This window comes from Schistocerca serialis, chromosome 12 (genome assembly GCF_023864345.2).
Source record: "Schistocerca serialis cubense isolate TAMUIC-IGC-003099 chromosome 12, iqSchSeri2.2, whole genome shotgun sequence".
Lineage (NCBI taxonomy): Eukaryota > Metazoa > Arthropoda > Insecta > Orthoptera > Acrididae > Schistocerca > Schistocerca serialis.
In genome coordinates, this window is record NC_064649.1 from 11,870,439 (window position 1) to 11,876,986 (window position 6,548).

At 30.1% G+C, this 6,548-nt stretch overlaps 1 long non-coding RNA gene across 1 annotated transcript; it reads right to left on the bottom strand.

Annotated features, from left to right (window-relative positions):
- Positions 1-5,241: 5,241 nt before the first annotated feature.
- On the bottom strand, positions 5,242-5,861 carry LOC126428406 (uncharacterized). Its single transcript, XR_007576827.1, has 2 exons — positions 5,565-5,861; positions 5,242-5,474 (listed from the first exon to the last, which is right to left on the bottom strand). It is a non-coding gene; the product is annotated as an uncharacterized LOC126428406 (long non-coding RNA).
- Between the last annotated feature and the right edge of the window lie 687 nt (positions 5,862-6,548).

Consider the following 6,548-nt stretch of genomic DNA (forward strand, 5'->3'; position numbering starts at 1 on the left):
AATTATTTATTATATATAATATATATTTAGATTATCCTAACCGAGATAAATTAATTAGAAATAACCAAAATAATACATAAACAAATTTCTAAAAAAAATTTTTAATTTATATATTAAATATAAATGAAGTGCCTGATTAAAGGGTTACCTTGATAGGGTAAATCAAGTAAATAAAATTACCTTCATTAAAATTACATAAGACAGAATTAAACTACCTCCTTTAGTATCAAAAACTAACGTGCATCATACACCTTAATGTAAAAAGGTAAGCTAAACAAGCTAATGGGTTCATACCCCATTTATAGAGGTATAAATCCTCTCCTTTTTAATGACCAACAACTCTACAAAACTTCTCTTCCTATCAACATTAATGATAGGAACGATCCTGTCCATTTCATCAAACTCCTGATTCGGAGTTTGAATAGGACTTGAGATCAACTTACTTTCATTTATTCCGCTCCTAACAAGAAATAAAAATATAATAATAAATGAATCATCAATTAAATATTTTATTGTCCAAGCAATAGCATCGACAATACTATTATTTTCAATTTTGCTGATTCAAATAAAGTATCCAATAGGATGAGAAACAGAATTTATTCCATCGATAATAATTAGATCTAGATTATTATTAAAAATTGGGGCTGCACCCTTTCATTTCTGATTTCCAGAAGTAATAGGAGCTTCAAGATGAAATAACTGTTTAACACTAATAACATGACAAAAAATTGCCCCAATAATAGTATTATCTTATTGTATTCAACTAAGAACTTTCATTTGAACAATTATTATTCTAAGAATTATTATTGGGGCAATAGGTGGTTTAAATCAAACATCGCTACGACAACTTCTAGCATATTCCTCAATTAGACATTTAGGGTGAATAATTAGATCCCTAACAGTTAGAGAAAACATTTGAGAACTATACTTTATTATTTATTCACTATTAAGATTAATTATAGTCCTATTATTTAAGCAAATAAATCTATTTTTTATAAATCAGATCTATTCAGCTAGAAATATAAAAACTGAAATTAAATTCATAATATTCTTATCCCTTTTATCATTAGGTAGTTTACCACCATTCCTTGGATTTCTACCAAAATGAATTGTAATACAATCATTGATGGAAAATAACATAACAACTATTATAACAATTATGGTTGTATTAACTACAATCACGCTTTATTATTATATACGTATTAGATTCTCAGCCCTAATTATATCATACACAGAAAATTCGTGATCTATAAAAATAAAGTCTCAAAAATCAAGAATTATTCTTCCTGTAACAGTAATAATTTCAACAATAGGATTAATCTCAACATCAACCTTAATTTCATTATACTAAGGACTTAAGTTAAACAAACTAATAACCTTCAAAGTTATAATTAAAAGAATAATCTTTTAGGCCTTAGTAAATTTTACACCTCTAGAATTGCAGTCTAGAATCATAATTGAATATAAGACCTAAAGTATGGTAAGAGAGAAACATCTCATAAGTAGATTTACAGTCTACCACCTTAAATTCAGCCATCTTACCGCAAAAATGATTATTCTCAACAAACCATAAGGATATTGGTACTTTATACTTCTTATTTGGAGCATGGGCAGGAATAGTAGGAACATCAATAAGAATACTTATTCGTGCTGAACTTGGTCAACCAGGATCTCTAATTGGAGATGACCAAATTTATAATGTCATTATTACAGCTCACGCATTTGTAATAATTTTTTTTATAGTAATACCTATTATAATTGGTGGATTTGGTAATTGACTTGTACCATTAATAATTGGTGCACCAGATATAGCATTCCCACGAATAAATAACATAAGTTTTTGATTACTACCGCCCTCACTTACCCTTCTTCTTACATCCTCTATAGTAGATAACGGTGCTGGTACAGGATGAACAGTTTACCCTCCTCTTGCAGGAGCTATCGCACATGGGGGAGCATCTGTAGACCTAGCTATTTTTTCACTGCACTTAGCAGGTGTATCATCTATTCTTGGTGCAGTAAACTTCATTACAACAGCAATCAATATACGATCAGAAAGTATAACTCTAGATCAAACACCTTTATTTGTCTGATCTGTAGCTATTACAGCCCTTCTCCTCCTTTTATCACTTCCAGTATTAGCAGGGGCTATTACTATATTATTAACAGATCGAAATTTAAATACATCATTCTTTGACCCTGCGGGAGGAGGTGACCCAATTTTATATCAACACCTATTCTGATTCTTTGGACACCCAGAAGTTTACATTTTAATTCTACCGGGGTTTGGGATTATTTCTCACATTGTATGTCAAGAAAGAGGAAAAATTGAATCATTTGGAACACTAGGTATAATTTATGCTATATTATCAATTGGACTAATAGGATTTATTGTATGAGCACATCATATATTCACAGTAGGAATAGACGTTGACACACGAGCATACTTTACATCAGCAACAATAATTATTGCTGTACCTACAGGAATCAAGGTATTCAGATGATTAGCTACACTATATGGGACTAAATTCAAATTTAATCCACCGTTATTATGAGCTCTAGGATTTATTTTTCTATTTACAATTGGTGGGCTAACAGGATTAGTATTAGCAAATTCATCACTTGACATCGTATTACACGATACATATTATGTAGTTGCCCACTTCCATTATGTGTTATCCATAGGAGCAGTATTTGCAATCATAGGAGGTGTTATTCAATGATACCCATTATTTACAGGATTAACTATAAATAATACATGATTAAAAATCCAATTTACAATTATATTTATTGGAGTAAACTTAACATTTTTTCCTCAGCACTTCCTAGGACTAGCAGGAATACCACGACGATATTCAGATTACCCAGATGCATATACATCATGAAATGTAGTTTCAAGAATTGGGTCCACAATTTCTATTGTAGGAATCATTTATTCATTGTAATTATATGAGAAAGAATGGTTACAAACCGGGCAATCATATTTAGAGCTAATATAAAAAGATCAACAGAATGACTGCAAAATAACCCGCCTGCGGAACACAGTTACTCAGAACTACCATTAATTTCTAGATTCTAATATGGCAGATTAGTGCAGTAGATTTAAGCTCTACAAATAAAGGTTTGACCTTTTATTAGAAAATTAATGGCAACATGATCAAATTTATCCCTTCAAGATGGAGCTTCACCATTAATGGAGCAACTATCATTCTTCCATGATCATACCATGGTCGTATTATTATTAATTACAGTAATTGTAGGCTATGCCCTAAGTTACATATTATTCATTGCCTATACAAACCGAAACATACTTCACGGGCATTTAATTGAAACAATCTGAACAGCACTACCAGCAATTACACTAATTTTTATTGCACTACCATCATTACGACTTCTATATTTACTTGATGATTCAGTAGACGCAATAATTACGATTAAAACAATTGGACGACAATGATATTGAAGATATGAATATTCAGACTTTATAGATGTAGAATTTGACACTTGTATAACCCCAGAACAAGACCTAGAAAACGACGGAGTTCGACTTCTAGATGTAGATAACCGAACAATTTTACCAATAAATACAGAAGTACGAGTATTAACAAGAGCATCAGACGTTCTACATTCATGAGCAGTGCCTGCATTAGGAGTTAAAATTGACGCAACGCCAGGTCGACTAAACCAAGGAACATTTACAATAAACCGGCCTGGACTATTCTTTGGACAATGCTCAGAAATCTGTGGAGCAAACCACAGATTTATACCAATTGTAATTGAAAGAACTTCAGTAAACTTATTTATCAAGTGATTATCTAAGATAATCTAAGGAGTTAGTTAAAATATATAACATTAGAGTGTCAATCTAAAATAACTAAATAATTAGTACACCTTGAAATACATCAGATGACTGAAAGTAAGTAATGGTCTCTTAAACCAAAAAATAGTAAATTAACGACTACTTCTGATGGGGAATTCTAATCCAAATCCCTCAAATATCCCCTCTCATATGATTCTCCCTATTTATTATATTTTCGACTACATTAATTTTATTTAATCAAATAAACTTTTTCTCATTTAAACCAAACCTTATTAAAAGAGCAGAAAAAAGAACAATTGATATAAAGAACTTAAATTGAAAATGATAACAAACTTATTTTCAACATTTGATCCATCAACTAACATCTTCAATTTATCATTAAATTGAACTAGAACATTCCTAGGATTATTATTAATCCCATCAATATTTTGACTTACACCATCACGAATTAATATTATTTGAAATAAATTAAACTTAACCTTACACAATGAATTTAAAACATTGCTAGGACCAAAATCATTTAATGGAACAACATTCATCTTCATTTCAATCTTTATTATAATACTATTTAATAATTTCATAGGATTATTCCCTTACATCTTTACTAGAACAAGACATATAGCATTAACATTTGCAATTGCTTTACCTATATGATTAAGATTTATATTATTTGGATGAATTAATCATACAAATCACATATTTGCACACCTTGTTCCACAAGGAACACCACCTGCATTAATATCATTTATAGTATTAATTGAAACAATTAGAAATATCATTCGACCAGGTACACTAGCAGTACGACTAGCAGCAAATATAATTGCAGGGCACTTACTATTAACGTTGCTAGGAAATACAGGACCATCTATAGCAATAAACTTAATTTCACTATTAATTATTGGACAAATACTTCTATTAATTCTAGAATCAGCAGTAGCAATAATTCAGGCCTATGTTTTCTCAATTTTAAGAACTTTATATTCTAGAGAAGTATACTAAACTTATGTTAACAACTCACTCAAACCACCCATTCCACTTAGTAGATTACAGACCTTGACCATTAACAGGAGCAATTGGAGCAATAGTTCTAGTATCAGGATTAGCAAAATGATTTCATCTATTTAACATTAACTTATTTATAATTGGATTTGGAATTACACTTCTAACTATAATCCAATGATGACGAGATGTAGTACGAGAAGGAACATACCAAGGACTACATACGGGATTTGTATCAATTGGATTACGATGAGGAATAATTTTATTTATTGCATCAGAAGTACTATTCTTTGTTTCATTTTTTAGAAGAAGACTAGCACCTACTATTGAACTAGGAATATTATGACCCCCAATAGGAATTCAACCTTTTAATCCTATACAAATTCCATTACTTAATACAGCTATTCTTTTAGCGTCAGGAGTAACAGTAACATGAGCACATCATAGTCTAATAGAATCTAATCATACTCAAGCATTACAAGGATTATTCTTCACAGTACTACTAGGACTATACTTCACTATACTTCAAGCATATGAATATTGAGAAGCACCCTTCACCATTGCAGATGCAGTTTATGGATCAACATTCTTTGTTGCAACAGGATTTCATGGTCTACATGTAATTATCGGAACAATTTTCTTATCAACATGTCTACTAGAAAAACAATTATCTACCTCATCAATAAATAGAAATGTATAAGAATAATCATACTACGTCTACAAAGTGTCAGTATCATGCTGCTACTTCGACATTCAATAAATCAATTCTCACCAAGACACCACTTTGGGTTTGAAGCAGCAGCATGATACTGACACTTTGTAGACGTAGTATGATTATTCTTATATATTTCTATTTATTGATGAGGTAGATAATTGTTTTTCTAGTATAAATAGTACATTTGACTTCCAATCAAAAAGCTTGATATAAATCAAGAAAAACAATCCTAATCTTATCTACAAGAATTTTTATTAGATTTATTATTCCAATAATTGTTATAATCCTTGCAACAACATTATCAAAAAAATTAATTAATGACCGAGAAAAAAGATCACCATTTGAGTGTGGGTTTGACCCAAAAAGATCAGCACGAATACCATTCTCACTTCGATTCTTCTTAATTGCAGTAATTTTCTTAATTTCTGATGTAGAAATCGCATTAATCCTTCCAATTGTAATTATTTTTAAAACTTCAGACATTATAATCTGAACAGTATCAACAATATTTTTTATTATAGTATTATTAGGTGGACTATACCATGAATGAAATCAAGGAGCCTTACAATGAGCAGAATAAAGGGTTGTAGTTAACTATAACATTTGGGTTGCATTCAAAAAGTATTGATATAATCAATCAACCTTAAATAGAATAAGAAGCGAAATATTGCAGTCAGTTTCGACCTGGAAGATTGGTGAATAAAATACCCTTATTCTTATTAATTGAAGCCAAAAAGAGGCGTATTACTGTTAATAATATAATTGAACTATAAAGTTCCAATTAAGGAAATGTAAAGCCAATATGAAAGCTGCTAACTTTTTATATTAGCGGTTAAACTGCGTTAACATTTCTAAAATTTATATAGTTTAAATAAAACATTACATTTTCACTGTAAAAATAATATATGTATATTTATAAATACCTAAAAGTAAAAATACTTCCTTAACATCTTCAGTGTCACGCTCTAATTATAAGCTATTTAAGTAAACGAAAAATAATACCACCAAAATAAA